This window comes from Clupea harengus, chromosome 25 (genome assembly GCF_900700415.2).
Source record: "Clupea harengus chromosome 25, Ch_v2.0.2, whole genome shotgun sequence".
Taxonomy (NCBI): Eukaryota; Metazoa; Chordata; class Actinopteri; order Clupeiformes; family Clupeidae; genus Clupea; species Clupea harengus.
The window spans coordinates 12,983,153-13,003,155 of record NC_045176.1 but is presented as its reverse complement, the minus strand read 5'-3'; the positions used below and the strand labels follow the sequence as shown (position 1 = coordinate 13,003,155).

General features: G+C 44.0%; 1 long non-coding RNA gene across 1 annotated transcript; it reads left to right on the top strand.

The window, feature by feature from the left end:
* Positions 1–666: 666 nt before the first annotated feature.
* On the top strand, positions 667–2,644 carry LOC122128841. Its single transcript, XR_006151652.1, has 2 exons — positions 667–945; positions 1,176–2,644. It is a non-coding gene; the product is annotated as an uncharacterized LOC122128841 (long non-coding RNA).
* The last annotated feature ends 17,359 nt before the right edge of the window (positions 2,645–20,003 follow it).

Below are 20,003 nucleotides of genomic sequence, written 5' to 3'. Positions count from 1 at the left end.
TAGTACAGACCTGGGACTCAGTGAATCATTAGCTAGACACTGGCAACGGCACCGCTAGTCCTGTATCGGTATGTCATATTCACATGCCTTAAAAGCCTAATCCCAAGGACACACACTCAGAGTGTTGGGGGTTGTGGGTGGATGAGATCTTTTGTCCCGCACACCAGTAGATACAATGCGGCAGCATGTTTGTTTGCTGCATTCTGGGGACAAAACACAATATTACCACATAATTAGCTTAATTAGATGGAATGAAATTATTCTAATTTCCACTTACATTTTTAAAGATAGAGCAGTGTCAGCCAAGCTTTTTTATCTACTTATATCCATTTATATCCACTGCATCAGAGTGAACGGTTTGTTGGACATTTCAATGAGTTTCTCAAAAGACCAGAAACACCTTTCAAAGCTATCAAACTCCCTGTAGCTATCAAGCCCCCTTTCATGTGTTTTATCTTTCCCCAATCCACCCTCCCCCCATCACAATAGGTCAGCTGGGTGCCCCCCTCCCTTCAGTGAGAACGGCCGAAACCTGAGGATGTGCAAAGGCCTGAAGGGCTCACCGCTGCGCCGTCAGTCATTCTGAGGAGCGACGCTGTTGCGCCTATCAGTCTCTGCTGCAGCAGGGGTGAGGGGCTCCCGGCTTCCTTATCACCCAGCGCAGTCTCACGTTTCCGTTGGTTGCTGTGGCGCTATCTTGACTAGCCGCTGGCCAGCGAGCGCTGCACACAGGTGATTACTCGCCACCAAGCCCCACGTAGATGGATGTGCAGGGCTCCTGACCAGGGTTTGGCTAGGGGGGGACGCAGGAGGGACCTGCTGGGAAATTTTCTATCAGACAGCAAAATGAGTAGCGGTTAAGAGAGGCCACATTCAACCATAATATGAGCCCATTACATAAGGGAATTTATGGATCTATATTTAAGAATCATGAACAGGCCCAATGTAAGTATTATGTAACATAAGCATTAAGCTATAATAAGGGATAGAATGTGTATGTTTTGTTGGTTTTGAGTGCTGGTAGACATGAATCTTGTATTCAGGCTTGTGCAAGTGAAATTCAACCACAGAAGAGAAAGAAGGACAAGTTAAGAAAGAAGAAGTGAACTTTCTCGTATCAACTCATCAGCATTCCTAAACAAAATTCACTTTTTCATGTCTTTTATTGGGGACAGGCTGTCTACTATCTACTTTGACACCTGAGATAAGAGCTGGTGTTTTAGAACAACCTACCAGACATCTCTAAAAGTCACCACTGGACGGCGATTTAACCAGCAGATAAGTCTCGATGTGAAAAAGAAGATATGAGAAGAATGAGAGTGCAATCAGATAGCTGCGTGTCCCACCAGTCTGAAATCCTGGATTAACTTCTTCAACCCTGACGATCTGAGCAGCATGAGCTGCTCCGTGCGTGTTTGTGTCCCTTGTCTGTGAGAGGGATGAGTCAACAGGGACTAAACAGGACTCAAGTCATGGTCAGGGATGATCATATCCCTAGACACCTTAGACTAGAATATATCACTGCAACATTTGCCCTTTTGTTTGCTCATTTTGTGAATTGGTTTCTGTTCTAAATTGAAGAAATTGAAAGCCTCTATTGTCATTGTATAGCTCTGCATACAATGACATTTCTAAGATGACATTTCAAAATATGAAACAGTTATCATGCTTTTACAAAATGTTTAACCATACAATACAGCATAACATATTTGTCTACAAGGCATGGATCTCCGTTCACATCGGACATTTCTTTGTTCTCCGTCGGTCTAAACAGACCTCCTGGGACAAAACACAGGGCCAAGTCTTGAAGCCATGAGGACCGGGGGTCGGCCAGAGCCCTGGCTTAGGCGTATTTGGCAGGCCAGTCTCAGGGCTCCTCTGTGTCCCGCCACCAGCTGTAAATGAGATGTGACAGGCACACGGCTCAGCTGGAACGGGAACCGGCCTCTAAACAAACACGGGCAGCAGCAGCAGTGGCACGCCGGTTCCCAGAGTAGACCACACAAAGTCCGTCCACCACAATGGACGCGCAGCGGAAAGCAAGTCGTCACTTTTCCAAAGGTCCACTCGAAATGGCGCCAATGATAACGATCAGCCAAAACCACATGAAACGCAAAAATCAACAGGCAATTACACAATTAGGGCTGTAGGGGAGCGATAAAGAACCCAAACGGCAATGTTCACAGCCACAGGCAAACAAATGTTTTCTTTCTGTTTTTCTTTCTTTGTTGTTTTCCCTCTTTTTTTTCTTTGTTGTCTTTTTTTCTCTAGTGCCTCTAAATATGGTCAGTGTCCGGGAGACATGAGAAATTAGATGACTGTCATTTAAAGCTGTTGCTCACTGCTTCAGAATGGTCTTTCTCTGAAAAAAGAAGTTGAAATCAAGGAAGGAATCTATGATATCTGCCCTTCTCCTGATTTGCTCACATTTCTCACATATTTCTGTAGTGCTGGCGGAACAGGAAATTTACACAAATGAGTCGTCTGTGAGCCCTGTGCAGACTTTTTTTTAGACTAATTTATCAGGGACTCCAACTCATTCCATGCTCGGCAGATTCTCTACCTGAGCTCATGGAGGAGTGGAGCCCACTGCCAAATACTTTAGCAATCAATAAACTGTTTTTGGCCTTTCTCTGTATTTTAATGACGTTTCATCGTATTTATTCTCCATGTCACCATCTCATTTGTGTCCCAAATCTCTCATTGACGTATTTGAACTACCCCCAAAGCTAAATTATTATAAAAAACCTTTGTTTTCCCTCAGTGCTTTTACATTGGGCATTACATTGTTGAAAGGGAGGTGTTTTTGCATTTACCGCCTCACAATGAACAAAACACATTTGCTCACATTTATGCAAAAACGAAACACTCAGTGGCAGCAACCAATGCTGATTCCCAAACTATTTCATGGCCCCAAAATAGCCAGCACTGATGCCTCCCTCAGCCACACACCATAAAAGCCCAACACTGACAGAACAGAACAGAGCGAGCTGCTCCAACAGGTATGTGACACCACACAGCACGGGAAACAAAAGTAATTAAACAGTGTGTAGCAGTGACAGATACTGTAACGCAAGTTGGGCCCATTCTCATCCGTGCTTTGTGAGTGCTGTCGGGGCAGGTAAATGGATCTGTGGCAGGCAGGAAGGGGGGGTAGGAGGGGAGTTCTTCAGGAGGTGGACCAGGATAACCAGGTACGGCCAATTCATTTGCCTGTGAGAAAATCTCGGCCTCATACAACCCTGCCACGGGAGCCTTCCCCTCCATTCTCTGCCATCTATTTTCTTAACCTGTTCTCATAGCCTAGGGACATTTTAGGAGACTCGAGGGATTTCGTAACTTAGTGGATAGGTTTACCATTAATGTAGCTTTTTTTGGAAGGGTGGGGGTGGGGTCAGGACAATGTGTCGGTTAACTCTGTATTCAAGTCTTTCAATAGCCAGCTTCTGGTTTGGTACTAGATCTTCAGCGGAGGTCACAGCCTAAACATGTCCTTTGCACCTGTTGCTCTCACTTACGTCGTTCACGGGGTACCATGACAGAGAGTGTGAGCTGTCTTCTGGCTATGGTTCCATGATTTCAGTTTAATTCAGTTCTATACCTGCCATTGTAAACATGGGCTCAACTCAAAATGAACTTCAGTGACTAACTACAGAGCAAAGGAAGAACTGTAGAGCCTAGCCATTAGAACCTGTCTTGGTCACCAAATTACACACAGTAACATCTGTCAATTGATTTCCAACAGAATTCTTTTTTGTGTTATCGAAAACATTATCTTAAAGTGATACAATAATAATCATACAATAATTAAGTAAAATGCTAGAATGATAGAATGATAGAATGTAAAGAGTATGTCATCCAGCATACAAACATTTGGATCCCACATTTGAGGTAGGTAACTTCCGACCAACAAGGAAAGAGTGATAAACAGCCTTGCTCTTTAACCTTGGGCACAAAAAGAATGACCCAGAGAAAAGAGGAGCTCATTTGTCTGAGTGTGGTGGGCCAGTGTCGACTTTCCTCCAGCAGGCATCCCCTCTTCCTCTGTATCCCTCTCGCCTGTCACTTTCTCAGCGTGACATAGCCTTACAACTGTGGGAGTTTCTTTCTCCAAAACCTCAGACATTTTGACATATTGTGTCCACTGTAATCAAAGCCTCCTCTGACTTTCTATCCCCTCTCCCTCATCCCTTCTCCCCTCACCCTCTCCATCTTCCTCTATGGCAGTGTCTGTGCCTTGAAGGCACTCGCTACCAGAGATCACTTTTCCCACAGCCACCAAAGACATGGGCTTGGAAGGTCAGAAGCCTTCCAGAGATCCACAAGAGAGTCAGAGCTGAGAGGTGATGTTTGAAACACATTGTATGATGAGTAAGTGGACGATGGCGATTACAGACGGCGAACAGATTTTCATCTGTTAACACTTTCTATGTCTGTGAATTCTCTCAATGAGAAATTAGCTTTTCCAGTCTCATCATACGTGCATCATTCATGTATTCATCATCTCACACAACATTCATATTTAAACTATGTGTGCCTCTTATAATGTAAACAGGACATGGCATTGACTGAGATATGACCTCTCAGATATCTAACATCAGCCAATGCAGGGCCACATTTCTGAAAACAAACTAATTAAGAGATAGATGACAGTTTTTAAATGACCCTCGTTATTTTTTCCAGAGCTCAAATGACACTATAAGTGGTCACCCACTTCATGAAGCAATTTTGTAATTACAGGGGACAAAAGAGATTTGAAGTAGTCTATTTCTACTGTCATTATTGTGAAATGACTGTGTGATGTACACCGCACTGTGCAGCTGTAAAGCACACAAAAGCATGTCGAAAAACACTCACAGAGATGTTTTATTCAACACTAAATACTTTCGACCAAGGTCGCAATACATTTGTTGATTTGACAAAATGCAGCTCATCTTATTTTCTCACTTCAGGCTCCTGTATGTGTCAGTTCAAAAATATTGTCCTACTGCTATTCATCTCGTGTGGGATCGGTGTACGTCTCTAAAATAAAGCAATGAACCATGACTGATGTGTTGGCACACACACACAAACAGTGTCAAACAACACTGATTTAATGTTGTTGTTTTCTTTTCTTTTTTTGTGCTTATGACATAACATGAAATGTTGTTATTGAGATGCTAGTAAATGGAACTAGCGTGATGGAAAGCGGCCGGGGCTGGAGTGATATCAGCCAGGTCCAGCTCACGTCTGCGTGTCTGGAAACAGGAAACCCATCTTGGATCTGTGCTGAGCTCATGGAACAGGGTCACCTCACCTTTCCATCTGCAACAGGCGTACAACACCCCTCTACCTAGCGGAGGTCAACACACACGCGTGGCACCACAGCCCAGAATAGACCAGTGTGTACATCTGTGCATCATTGGCCCCTCAGCACCCCACCCCCTCTGTGCTTTCTAGCAATCAGTCCTGTCCATGTAGTGCATAATAAACACCACAGCTGGCTCAATTAAGTCCGAATTTTGTCTTTCAGCAGAACGCTGTTTCTTCCCCCGAATTGGGTACAAACATAATCAGGTTTAGCTGGCGCACCTAAAGGACAGAGAAATGCAACAGAGGACAACTGTGGCCCAAGGACATAAAAGCCAAGCAGAACTGTTGGCTTTATGACCATCTAAATTTGCCTAATGACTTCCCAGGGCCTGGATTGTGCTTCTGGGTCTGGGGTAGAACATTGGAAAGGTGTTGGTAAGAGGAAAAGGGGAGGCAGCAGGAATGTATATGACTTGCTGGGGATGTGCTTAGATTCAACAGCACAGAGCGATAGCTAGGGCTATTAGCCATGATGAGCACACCAGCTTTTACCGGGTAGAGAGAAGGGGACCTGTTAGTGACTTGGGGAGCACACCTGTGGTTGATACTATAACAGTCGCATGATCAGGTGCACTGAAAAAAATGGTCAACTGAGTAATCAATCCATTGAAAAACAAGTGTCTATATTTTTGGTTAAATGGAAATAGATTATTCATACCAATAAAACAAACAAATATAATGCCTGTGTATTCAACTGTATAAATACTTGAAGACAGCAATAATAAACATGACATGTATGATATATTATGATATATATAATATGATATATTATATTATATGGCTTTCTGTGAAAGAGAGGAGAGAAAAAACAAGAACGGTATTGGTTATCAAGGCCAATTCATGGTCCAGGTGACAAGTATGGTCAACAGATGTAGTAGGCTTCCATAGTCCAGCGACAGAGACAAACCATCGGAATAGAACATCATCTGTAGTTTCTACTTGTATGACGTACGACATAGCTAAAGTTTGTTTACATTTTACAACATCTAATCACGAAACACACCCATACCCTGTGACCACAGCAACACACCAGAACAACTTTGAGTTGTTATCGAATCGGAGTGCCCTACAACGTCTGCAGCCTTTCAAAAAATGTTATGTACACGACAAGCTTAAGAGATTGTCAAAGACAGCAGTATTCATGAAACAACTGCACCAGACATGACTCCCCTGAGTAAATAAATTGTTGCGTTACAGTGTAAATTTTTCCAACGAACAACATATAGATGATTATCGCCACTCTGTCTTGCACATTGTGCATGTCTGTCATGGAAACACTTGAAACAGAGATCCCATTCAAATATATACTGTATGAAAGAATTATTTACTGACTGTACTGTCTTTTTGCGGGGCAAAGTCTTTCTAATTGATTACTGGCTTTTCTATACAACTTGCTGAAGAAGCCATTAACTGTATTTGCGAACGACAAGGCCTCCCACGGTCCAGCCTGAAGAGCTTCTGGGCCAAGAGCAGCCCAGGAGAAAGGTATGGGTAGAAGGAGAAGGAGAAGATGGTGGCAGGAATTTATATGACCTAGTAGGATGTGCCTAGACACAGCTTTTTCTGACCACACACCCTTGAAGGCAAAGCATTGTTCAACCATTTATCACCCCAAAGGACAATTAATTAACACACGTGGAATTTAACTCAGGAGAACGGGGGGAGGTTCTTAAGTGACTCAGAGAACAGGTTTGTGGCAGGTGCGTTATAACTGTCAGTTGTGCTGAAGCCACACACGATAAGATGTGGCGGATATCTGTGGAAATGTAAAACAATGCGTCAATCTGTCAATCAGAATTATATCTGTGAGCTTGGCATATTACTCATTCACTTTTACCAGCTAAAAGCACAGTCAGATACTGCGAGGTGTGAGAGACGTTTCCCCCATTCCATCTCAAAGTCTGCTTAATAGTAAAGGAAAGACAAAGCTGCTATTTGAATAAATGTGATCATCAAATATTCCTTGGTCGATGATGACAGAAACAGTCTGAACTGAGCACAGCAATGGAGGCTTGGTTGTTGTGGTAGGAGAGTGAAAGACTTATTCTGCTTATGGCAAAATGTTCCAGTCAAGCTGACTTACAAATAAATAAATAAATAAATAAAAATGTACTTTCAAGGAACCGGGTGACCAGTGAAACTGTGCTTTGTGTGCTTTGTGTGCTTTGTGTGCTTTGTGTGCTTTGTGTGTGTGTGTGTGTGTGTGTGTGTGTGTGTGTGTGTGTGTGTGTGTGTGTGTGTTTGTGTGTGTGTGTGTGTGAGTGATTGTGTGTGTGTGTGTGTGTATAAATATGGCTTGATGTTTCTAAACAGCTCTGGGCTTGTGTGTTAGAACAGCAATTCCCCGCCACAATAGTTTTGCCAACCCTTAAAGAAAGTTTAGCAAACTGTTGCAGAGTTATGAGGGACACACTGTCATAGTCAAAGAAGAGAGAGGGAAATAACTTCCATTAATTAGTAACCCCCTGATGAGACACCCAAATGGAGTGATGGTGCACATACATCAACGTCACATGACTCAGAGGAGTCATGCACACAGCCGGTTCCACCCTCCAGTCAGTACGTGGCTTCCCCACACCTTTCCCGTGAAAGAGACGCCTTCTGGAATTCTGTAGCCGGGGCTAAATAACAACCTGTGCCCCCACATTAAGATTTTTGGCGTGGCCCTCGTATACTTTTAGGCCATCTAAGGTGAGGCTCCCCCCATGCTGGGCCTGGTGTGTCCGGGCTAGCTCAGCCCCAGACCCCCAACCGGGAAGGTGGGGGCAGACCAGGCCCTCTCCTCCGGTCTCTGGAGGCGGAACCACCGGAGGAATCCCAGCCCCACCCTAGTGCTATCACTCCCACTCATGTGTGTCCAGAGCTCAGAAAACTCTGCTTCTTTCTTCAGAAATTTAACCAGATTTACGGTGACACCATGGTTACACCATGGTTACACATTGAACAAGATGTTCTTTCACCTGCTCTGACTGCTGGGAAGGATCATGGCTGGCTTTGCGCTATGATCATACATAATGTCCTGTATTTAAAGCACAAGAGAGGGCGAGTGAAAACACCTTTGGTTATAGTACACAATCACATGATGACAATAATATTTCATAACTTACTATGAATTAAGAAGCTAAACTGATCTAAGCTTAATAAAACAAGGGTGAGAATTGTCCGTAAAGAAGAGTACACTGAAGATGTAAGTGATGATGAGGAGGGCCATAGTGGCTGTCACACCCAAATTAAACTGGCCCATTAACAGTGTCTCTGACGGGCGGTGTGTGTAATTTGGGGGCAGTTTAAATTACAGGCCGGGGTCTTTGGCGTGGCTGGGACTGGGGCCGGGACTGGGGCCCACCTGCCCCACAGGTCTGTGAGTAAGGTGAGTGGGGCCCCTGCTGTGGAGGGCAGGGCCCCTGGGGCAGGCCTGCGAGTGGAGCATGCTGGGCCTCATGAGGAGCTGCCCGCCCCTCTCTGCAGGACCTCTGCTGGGCTGTGGCGACCCCCTGCAGTCCTCATACCTGGCCTGGATGCAGCAGCTAACACACACAGGTGAGTGGCCTCCCTATGGGAGCAAAAAGAACTACCAAATGCTCTTTTGGATTGAGCTAGCCAGCTTGGGAAAAGAGGTAGAATGATTTATGAGACATAAACTTGCTCAAAATTAAGCTGTGATTAGATTTTTTTTATGAATAGAATCATGGGTATATTTGATTGTTTGTGGAGTTTCGTTTAGTTAAGTGTGTGGTTTAAAATTGTTATGTGTGGAATGCCTATCATGAAAGGTTAATATCAGTAATAGTGGAAATCAGTTCTTGCACTCACAGGCTGGCTTAAATGTTGTGTTTTTGTAATGCATGCTGAGTAATGTATCCAAATAACCAAACACTTCAGCATAACACTGATTAGCATCATTCTAACTGATGTTGTCTTCTAACTGAGCTTGAACTGTAAGGGCAATTTAGAATCCAAACTTTGCAAGTGGGGTTGAAATGCTACACACAGCTTCTGTGTTCGCAAACGTGCAACGTTGCAAATGTGTTTGTGTGAGAGCCTGTTGTGTCCTTAGTAATCATTCTTTTTCTGGAGAATTTGTTCATCATAAGGCAGATTTCAACACAATTCCCAGCAGGGTAGGGTGTGGGGAGGGAACGTTTCCATGACCAGGTCTAAATGCAACAGGGGCACAAAAATAACAGCTAATGTTCCAGTAACTGGAATGGGCCAAAAACATTGGGAGAGTCTGGTGTGATGTCTGGGCACCTTTCTCAGTGTACTTGGCAAAAGTGTGGAGCCCCAATGCGATGCCTCACAGGAGGCCAGTGAGCAAGCAGGCACAAAGCTAACGACAAGACAAAGCTGATCCAACCAGGCAAGGGTGTAGCTTTTTAAAATCAGCAGGAGGGCAGGTGAGTCTCCACAGACAGACCCCAAGGAATGACCATATATGGTTGAACACCATGAGGATACCTACACATTTTGATATCATTTCTTCTGTTAACTGTCTTTTGGCAAAGTGTGTCAGAAAAAGCATGGGTGCTTCCTCAATAAACAAAAAAGTGAGTGTATAATGTGTGGTGTATAATGTACCTAGACGTAATTGTAATACATGTCCCCCTCAATAAAGAACAACTATTACCAGACCCTGGCTGGTTTAGGCTCACGCTCTCTTCTTGAACACACAGTGGTGGTACTAGCTTGTCTGTTGCCCTGGGCGAATGTGCATACAAGAAAACCGATAGAAAACCGATGTCGCAAATGTCACCATTACAAACATTCTTGTGTGGGTAACCCATGCCGCGCCCAGGAAGATGCTAGGAGACTAGGCACCACTTCAGTAAGTAATGTGGTCAGGACAGCACAGTGATTCTCACCGCAGGGTGTGGTAGTAGTTTGAAGCTTAGTCATGAGGTATTTCAACATTTGGCATGTATGCAAATTTCAATTCTTATTAATGCAAATGATTTATCTACCCAAATTGATGGTAAATAATGGATAAATATAATGCATCAGATCAAATATTTAACTCCTTTAGCTCTATCAAAAGCAGTAGCCTCAAAACCACAATGAGAAGGGTGGGCATTACGTGATATGGTGGGGTATAAATCCAAAATGGCTGAAAGATCACAGAGGTTTCCAATATAAACTTTTGGTTAAAGCAAGGATGAATGGGGATGGACACCTTGGGCTGCTATCACTGTATATGGTGCCTGGTGGGCCTCCCCGAGATGGGGGCTGGAAAGGGTGAGGCTGCCCACGGAGGAATGTTGTTGCTGTTTTAAGTGGCCATTACTACCTGCTGGCTCTCTTTCTCCCCAGCCTCTATTGCCTGGGGATTCGATTGGGATTGGCGCTGTAAAACCTTGTGCCTGCACAGGGCTGGTCCCCGAGGTAAGTGGTGGAAGGCAGGCCCCTCATTCAGGCCCAGCAGGGGGCTACAATCACAGGCCAGCCTTAGCCTTTGGCCTGCCCTGCCAGGAGCTAAAGAGCCCACAGCAGGAGACCCTATCCCTGTTACACAGCCCCTGGTGCTTCAACAAGCCCAAGTGACTCGCAGCACAATGCTAATACTCACTCTAATGGGCCTACTGATGTGGCTCGGGGACTGAGGTTTTCACAGAGACGGTTCTAACAGAGGAGCTCTGTTGTTAAGAAAAGCATGCTTTAAACTGTGCAAATAAATTAAATGAAGTCTAGTGGCTTAGATTTATGGGAAATAAAGTGCATTGTCCATATTGAAGGACCAGAGTGCCCTTTGCTTAGAGAGTTAGGAAACAGCTATGCATTCATACCAGCAGAGTAGTTCAAGAGAGTGAGGCCTACATCCTAACAGACTCAATCCCACCTTAAAAGGAAACGTGACAAAATATGGACGTCAGCCCAGTGCCAGTTAAAACAGGGAGGTGACGATAAGGAGGAGGATGTGAGACAGAGTACTTCCACCGTAAGGGTTGAGAAATCCCTAAAACAACAGACACGAGAAAAGCAGGTGGTAATCCAAAGAGAATGTTTCCAAAAGACCAGACACCTGTTTGACATTAAGTGAAACGAGGATGGCAGGGCTGTGCCAGGGTCAAGCTTGAGGGACAGTAAGTGGAGACGTTATCAAGGTTTTATACTAGACACTTGTGTCTCACCTCACATGATCAGAGACCTGCTGAAGGTGGGAATATCAGAAATGATATGGGTAAATGCTCGTTCACTGACTTCCTTACCTGCACAACCTCTTCAGTCTTTCGAGAGAGATCAGCAAGCCTTTCACACTAGCATTTAGATTCTAAAGAAGAAAGAGGTGTCTCAAAAAACCGTTATGAGTCTTTACAAACCGAACCCAACCAGCATGTCACCCCTGCATGATACCTGACATTCAAGGTGGTACAGTGGATAAATAACTCAACACGGTTCTTGCCTCCTCTTTTGTTTTCACAGCTGCCTCCTCCGCTCACTGATTTCAGGAAGACAGGAGGGGGAAAGGTTGCCGCGTGCAGCGTGAACAAGGAGGCGAGAGCGGCCTGCGTCATTGCCTGGACGGGTCAAGCCTTTAGAGAGAGGGCCGAGCAGCGGCCCAGTAGGACACAACCCCCTGCAACAGTGCCAAGATGGACGCCGGAGGACACAGAGGCCACTTTCTGAATTCACACCTCCACACCTCGACTTGGCTGGAGTCCAGCGCCTTGCGAAGGGAAGCGCAGGAAAGGCTGAACGGCTGGAATGTATGGGTGGCTGCTCCGAAGCACAAAGAGCTCCACGTGGCTCAGCCACATGACAGGCAGGGCTCAACGGACGAACCAGGTGTCAACCACTCCTCAGGGGGATCCCGAGGAAGCTCATAAAATGTCGGCTGATTATTCATTGTTTTTTTTATTTTTTTTTTATAATAAGGTTGTTTAGCTTATGACTGTAAATGAAAATCTGTTTCACACTTTAATACTTCCTAGGCATGAGCAATCAAGGTGTCGAGGCAAATGTCAAAAGAAAACAAAAGATGACGGAGAACTCCATGAACTTCCCTTCGAAGCGTGGAGTGCAATCTATGAATGTCTCCTAGCATCCTGGAGGATGTGAGAGCGGTGACAAAGAAGGACAGGACCTGCAGGCGCATTCAGATGACCAGATAAGGATCAGACCTAACTGGGCACTGCAGCTGCTGCAGGCCAGACAGGTCAATGATGAGGGGAGAGGGGACTGAGGGTCCTTATTTATTGTGTGTGTGTGTGTGGGGGGGGGGGAATCCACTAGATCTACGTCAGTAAACCACATTTAGAACCCGAGAACATTACACATTATAAGAATACAACCATCTAGCTGTACAGCACCTTCCTGGAAGTCCTGGGTTTGGTTGATATGTATGCATGTCATGTACAGTATGCACAGCAGCTTTCCTAGCATCTTGCACAACTGCACCAGGCCTGTGACACACACCCCTCCTACTCAAACACCAGCCGTCCTTTTAACTCTAACGTCGACTCTAATTAAGATAGAGAGCCTTTGTTCTGAATATATTCAAAAATATTTCAAAAGTCATTTGCATTCAAAAATGTTTTTTTTTTTTATATATATATATTTTTTCAGCTGCAGATGTATACCTGATGCTTTGTACGATTTCTATTTTATGTTTTAATGCTTCGAAGTGACACATATCAAATAAAACTGATAGAACAGCTTTTCTCCTTACTTATTTGAGTAATTTATGTAAAAAAAAAAATCATTTTAGTTTAGCCACAATTATTATATCAAAGATATATACGATCACAGAAATCTGTCAATGAAATCAATAAATGTGGAAAGTTATAGCTGTACATAAAAAACTGAAGGAGTGAAACATGTTTTATGGTTCACAATAGGAATTGTGTCATAAATCTTAACTGGCCTGATACCAATCCCATCCTGCATCCTTTGTTTGTCTCCAGCTTTGACCCACATAGACGCTAATGTGACTGCGTGTTTGTCTTGAACCAGCACCAAGACAAACAAGATGCTTTGATGTCACTGAGAGGGCCTGGACTCATTAGGCTGGGCTGGCTACTGACAGTTCCCTCAAATTATTCACCACTTGCAGGCCAGTCCAGGGGAAGCTTGGGGTCTCCCGGTAACACCGCTGAGGGCAAGTGCAGGAGGAACATAGGGTTTGTTAAAGGGCTAGGGAAGTCCAAAGGTCTGTTATGTTTTCATGGCCGTGCTTCGTATCAGCCTTGCCCAATTTTTTATCACACACATGTGGAGGCCAAAATGCTGCCTGCTAGCAGCGTTTCAGATCACAGCAAAGTTGAGTGATCTGGAGCGTAGCTTCTTTTCATGACATGACACACATCCTGTCATTTCCAGCCTTTTAAGAAAGTGCTGGCGATGAATCCCTTCCGATTCCCTTCCTACAATCTGATAAGAAACTGAGGGCTCCTGATTCAGCTGCTCATCGAGGCTCACTCTCACATATCTCTCATTTTGATCAGTTCCTCTCTGGTCAGCATTCATTCCACAAAAATCAGATTGAAAAAAAAAACTACACAGTGCAACACAGTGCAAAAACACTACAGCAGCTCCAAATTCACAAGTCGGGGCGGAAAACCCCAGAGGTTCTTTCCACAGCCAGAGACACTGAAGGCTTGAAGCAAGTGTTCCGTGAAATACGTGTTTGTGTGTTCTCCTTCAGCTCACCATGCCACCACACCTCTCCTTCCTCCCTCGTCCACTGAGGTCCCAGTGAACATCAAACAGAGCCACACGTGGGAAAGACTTACAGAAAGGGGAGAGCAAATGAGGGAAAGCCCCCTCAAACCCGAAGTGGGGGTCCCTCATGAGCGGCCCTACAGCCCCTACGTCTCTCTCTTGCAGTCCCTGCTGACGGCCCCTTGTCGTGTGCAGAAGTGGCCCTTGTGTTAACTGATGGAGACATGGGTAAGAGAGACTGCAGCGGGGACAGGAAGTGGCCGTTAGCCCAGAACTCATTAAGCCAATTCCTGGAGGAACACGAGAGAGATGATCAGCTCCCACTTCCTCCTGCCCTCTGGACCACACGGCCTCAGGAACACTAAAGGTAGGGAATAAATGCACTGGCCACTCAAATTAGACTGACAGATTAGGGAATGACGGCCACAGTTTAATTTATTTGGCTTTTTATATGCTGAAAGCATCTGATTTGTGAATAGGTTTCCTTTCCTTTTGGGAAAGAATACAAAATGATTTAGAAATGAATATTCAAGTTTTCCCCCTCAAATTGAATAACTGCTAATGACACTAAGCCCTAAGCCTAAACGGGCAAAAAGAACACAGCTCGAGCACAGTGGGTACACAAGTGTATGCCTAAAGGTTTGGTTGAAACTTGTAGTTCTTTTGAAATGATCTGTTCTGTTTAGGCAGGTACACACTTCATTTTCCGTAAACCCAGGCAATATCTTCACAGGTATCCGGTGAATCATGCTACACACATGCAGCACTCACAATCTCTGCCTCATACTTCTCAAGCTCTTTATTGGTCAAGATAAGATCTGAGATCTTTCATTGAACCCTTGTTTCAAGCATATGTCACAATGTGCATATGAGTGAATGCATCCAAAGAAACTGCGGAATCACTTCCACTAAAAAGCTTGGAGATGACACAAAGCTGACACACAGACAGCCACACAAACCAATAATCAGAACTATTAGCAACGAGCGTTTAACACCAGCTGTCCTCCCGTTTCAGGCCCTAGGCAGGAACAAGCATGGATGTGTCCTATAATGTAAGCATTCTCACTGCTGGAAATGCAGTCAGGCTAGAGTTAGCTATGTTGCTATATCTGTTGTGCACTGTAAAGTCTATACTGAGGGAGGTGACATTTTAGTGCTCCAATATTCAGAGTTTGTATGCCTACAGCATGTAATGACCCTTCCCGAGTTTTACACTAGGTCTCACGCCACTCCGTTTCCAGTTGAAGCCCTTGATAAACAAGAGGAAGGATGGTCGTGATAAAATAAATGAGCAGCAATTGTGAGATGTGGACAGATTTTTTCAAGGATGACTCAAACATCAAATCTGTCAGATAATCGACTAGGCTACTACACTAACGTGGCTAAACAAATGAATAAAAATATGTTAATATGTTAAACAAGATACAAGAAATATTTTAATTGGTTGGGCTTACTAGTGATAACCCGAATTTACAAAAGCCCAGCCACTACATGTAAACACACTTTGTTGACTTTTCTATCTTGGTCTACTGAAGAATGTTGGTAACTAACGTTAAAATATTGTCAGTATATCATCCATACTTCACCATTGTGTAAGGTAAGACCAATAGTTATTCATATCATGTAAGGCTTTAACTTATGAGACTGTCCGAAGAGCAGTTATTGAAGTAGTTTAAAAATGGCTGCCAAACCCTGTGGTATTTTCTACAAGAGCCTCCAATGCGGAACCTCAGCTCCTCTAGTTTAAGGTGTGCCATAACATCCTTTACCCACTGGCCATGTGAAGGTGGGAGTCTGTCCTTCCACTTGAGGAGGATGCATCTACGGGCTAAGAGAAATGCAAAGGCAATGGCCTGTGATTGACTATTTGAAATTGGTATATCCTCTGGCATAACACTGAAGATGGCAGTCAACGGGTTTGGGGTAACTGCATGGCCACACATTTGAGAAACTGTATCAAAGACTGAGGACCAGAAGGGGGCTATTGATCGGCATGAGAAAAACATATGGGATAAAGTGGCAGGGGCACTGAGACATCTCTGACAGGTGGGGTCTGTGTCGGGATACATTTTGGCCAGTTTGCTTCTGCAGAGATGCAGACGATGTAGGACTTTAAATTGAAGTAGTCCATGTCTCACACAGAGAGAAGATTTATGCACCCTCTCAATGGCTTCCTGCCACATGTTATCTGAGATGACAAACTGTAATTCTTCCTCCCATGTACTTTTAACATGACTGAGAGAGGGGCTAGAAATACCTTGAATTGTGTTGTATAATTTGGAGACACACCCTGGCTGAAAGGGATCAAGGGAGATGCAATCGTGTTCAGGGCTGCTGAGTGGAGCTGATGGGAAGGATGGGAAATGTTTCTTTGCAAAATCTCGGACTTGTAAATATCTAAAAAAGTGTGACCGTGGTATGTCATGTTCCTTAACCAGGGAGTCAAAAGATGTAAAAATCGTTTTGTGGTACAGGTCAGCGATGCTTTTCAGGCCTTTCCGGGACCAGAGATGAAACGCAGAATCAAGAAGGGCCGGTTTGAAATGAGGGTTGCGAACTATAGGGATGAATGGAACTGTGTGTTTGAACCCAAAATGAGTCCTAAATTGTGACCATATATGAAGGGAACCACTAACAATGGGGTTGTTGGGGTGGCATCTCCTACTGAGTGGCAAAGGAGAGCAGAGCAGTGAAGCAGGATCAACTTGCCCACACGCCTGTCGCTCCATGTGGCACCAGTCAGGCCCAACTCCATCTCTAAAAGATGACATCCAGAATGCCACTTTATGAACATTAGCAGCCCAGTAGTAATGCAGGAAATTAGGTAATGCAAGACCTCCATCCGACTTGGACTTCTCCAAAAATGACCTGCGGATACGTGGGATTTTCTTACTCCAGATAAATGAAGAAATATGCTTATCCAGTTCTTTAAAGAAGGACTTGGGGATAAAAGTAGGGACCGTATTGAAGTAATAAAGTAGTCTTGGCATAATGACCATTTTCACTGAATTAACTCTACCTGCCAATGATAAGGGTAGAGACTCCCAGCGCATGAGATCCTCTTTTGCCTTAGTAAGGGCTGGTTTCAGATTCGTATTAAACAATTCCGCATATTCTCTTGTCACACACACACCAAGATATGTAAAAGAGTCAGTCGCCACATTGAACGGCAGTTGCGTGAGAGGGAGTTTGGAGGCACTTGCATTGACTGGGAAAAGAATACTTTTAGTTAAATTAATTTTATAACCTGACACTATGCCAAAAGAATGTATGATGTTGAGAGCAACAGGTACCGAATGGAGAGGATTAGAACAGTACAAGAGCAGATCGTCGGCATACAGAGACAGTTTGTGCGTAACCCCTCCTCGCTCAATGCCAATAAAGTCATCCCGCTCCCGGAGAGCCACCGCCAGTGGCTCAATTGCTACGTCAAACAAAAGGGGCGATAGAGGGCACCCTTGTCTTGTACCTCTCTGTAGGGGGAAATACTTAGAAATAATTCCGTTTGTACGAACTGCAGCTAGTGGTGCAGAGTATAAGACTTTTATCCAGGAGACAAAGCCAGAGCTGATACCAAATTTACGAAGTGTTGTAAATAGGTAATCAAACTCAATACGGTCAAATGCTTTATGAGCATCAAGGGAAACAACAACCTCTGGGGTGGGCGCTGAATTTGAGTAAATTATATTATAAAGGCGGCGGAGATTTCCAAAGGACTGCCTTCCCTTTATAAAACCTGTTTGATCAGGGTGGATGATTTTGTGTAAGACAGTCTCTAATCATTGAGCTGGGACTTTAGCAAGAATTTTGTTGTCACAACAAACCAGACTTACTGGCCTGTATGAGTCACATAGTTTAGGATCTTCGCCTTTCTTTAAGAGGACTGATATAACTGCCTGCGACATGGTGGGGGGTAATGAACCTAACTGTAGCGCCTCTGCATAGACTTTGCAAAGCAAAGGTGAAAGTTGTACAGAGAATTTTTTATAAAATTCTATTGAAAATCCGTCCGGGCCAGGGGCCCTGCCACTGTTCATCAGTGTGATTGCCTGAATAATTTCAATCTCAGATATGTTACCATCGAGGGATGAGGCATCCTCTGAGCTAAGCGCCGGAAGCTGGAGAGACTGAAAAAAATCTGTGGAACCGGAGCTAGTAGGTGTGTCTGAAGAGTATAGGTTTTCGTAAAAATTCCTAAATTGGTTGTTAATAGCCATCTGATCAGAAGTGGAGTTCCCAGTAGATGTGGTGATTTCTGTTATTAGGCCATCTACTGTGGACTGTCTCAGCTGGTGGCAGAGTAATTTACTGGCTCGTTCGCCTTGCTCATAGTGGGTCATCCGTGACCTCAAATAGAGACCCTGAATGTGGGCAGATGCCAAAGAGTCAAATTCTGTCTGCAGTGCAATGCGTTCCTTATACAGGTCAGCAGATGACGCTTCTGCATGTCTTTGATCAATATCTTTAATAAAATGCACTAGGTCATTCATGCGTTTTGTCCTAACCCTGTTAGTACTAGCAGTGTAAGATATAATTAGGCCACGGAGGTATGCTTTTAAAGCCTCCCATACAGTCCCTATGCTCGTCCCAGACTCCATGTTTATTTCCAGAAAAACATCAATATTCACAGACACAAATTTTATAAAATCTTCATCAGATAAAAGGCCTGTGTTAAGCCGCCATGCTGTGTGCGGGGGTACAAATTCAGGAAAGCAAAGTTGCATTACCACTGGGCTGTGGTCTGAAATGACTATGCTCTCATATTCAATAGAGTTAAGAATAGGAAGCAGTTTTTTGTCTAGGAGGAAATAATCTATTCTAGAGTATGACTGGTGAGCAGGGGAAAAAAAAGAAAAGGTTTTTGCTGTTGGATTTTTAAATCGCCACGGATCCACAACCCCATAGCTATCAATGAAGGAATTAATAACTTTACCAGAATTCGATAACGGTTTTAAGTTGACAGATGAGCGGTCGAGGGAGCTATGGATAACACAGTTCCAGTCCCCAGATAAGATTAACTGATGAGAGTTTAAGTCTGGTAGTACTGAAAAGAAATGCTTAAAAAAGTCAGCATTGTTCCAGTTGGGGGCATAAACACAAGCCAGCACAACTGGTGTATTGTACAAGCGACCCTGAACAATGACATATCTCCCATTCTTATCAGTTATAATGTTAGACTGGACAAACTGTACCTGTCTGCGGATCAATATTGCAGCCCCTCTACATTTAGCCTGAAATTTAGAATGAAAAATTTGAGAAAAACCATCTCGCTGAAGTCTAGTATGATCTTTCTGGCAGAGGTGTGTCTCTTGCAAATATACAATGTCAGCCTTTAGTTTTTTTAAGTGAGCGAACACTTTACTGCGTTTGACTGGGTGGTTAAGGCCCCTGACATTCCAGCTTACAAGGGTTGTTGCAGCACTTCCAAACTGGTATGGCTTTGTCATGGTGGATGATGGCACACAATATGCCTTACTGGGGCAAGAGAGCTGAAGTAGGAGGAGGAGGGGGGAGGGGGGGGAGCAAAACTTAAAATAAAAACACTAACGTGACACACAATATAACAACTAAAATCAGAAAACAGTGTACATTTAGGATTCAGTATGATAATCTGAAACATACGTCCAGAACCCAAACTGACATAACCCAAATCCTGCCGGTCTCTCCCCCGTGGAGAGACTGCATCTAACTCCACGGAACACTCGTATCCCAAAGACAGCTTACCTAGCGAAGCTGAGCTGCACCAGAATCGTATTAAACTTTATCTTAATAGAACATGTATATTAGCTATATTATTCAGAATTGCAATGTTAATGATTACTAAATATCTTCACTACTATAAAATGATGAAATAACAAGAGAACGTCAGATAAACAGTGCCCACTGCCAGGCGTAACATCAGGAAACTTGACGTGAGGAATAATATATATATATATTTTTTTTTTAAACCGTCACGTTTACTGCTAGTAGCTAGCTAGCCTTATTGGCTACGCTAA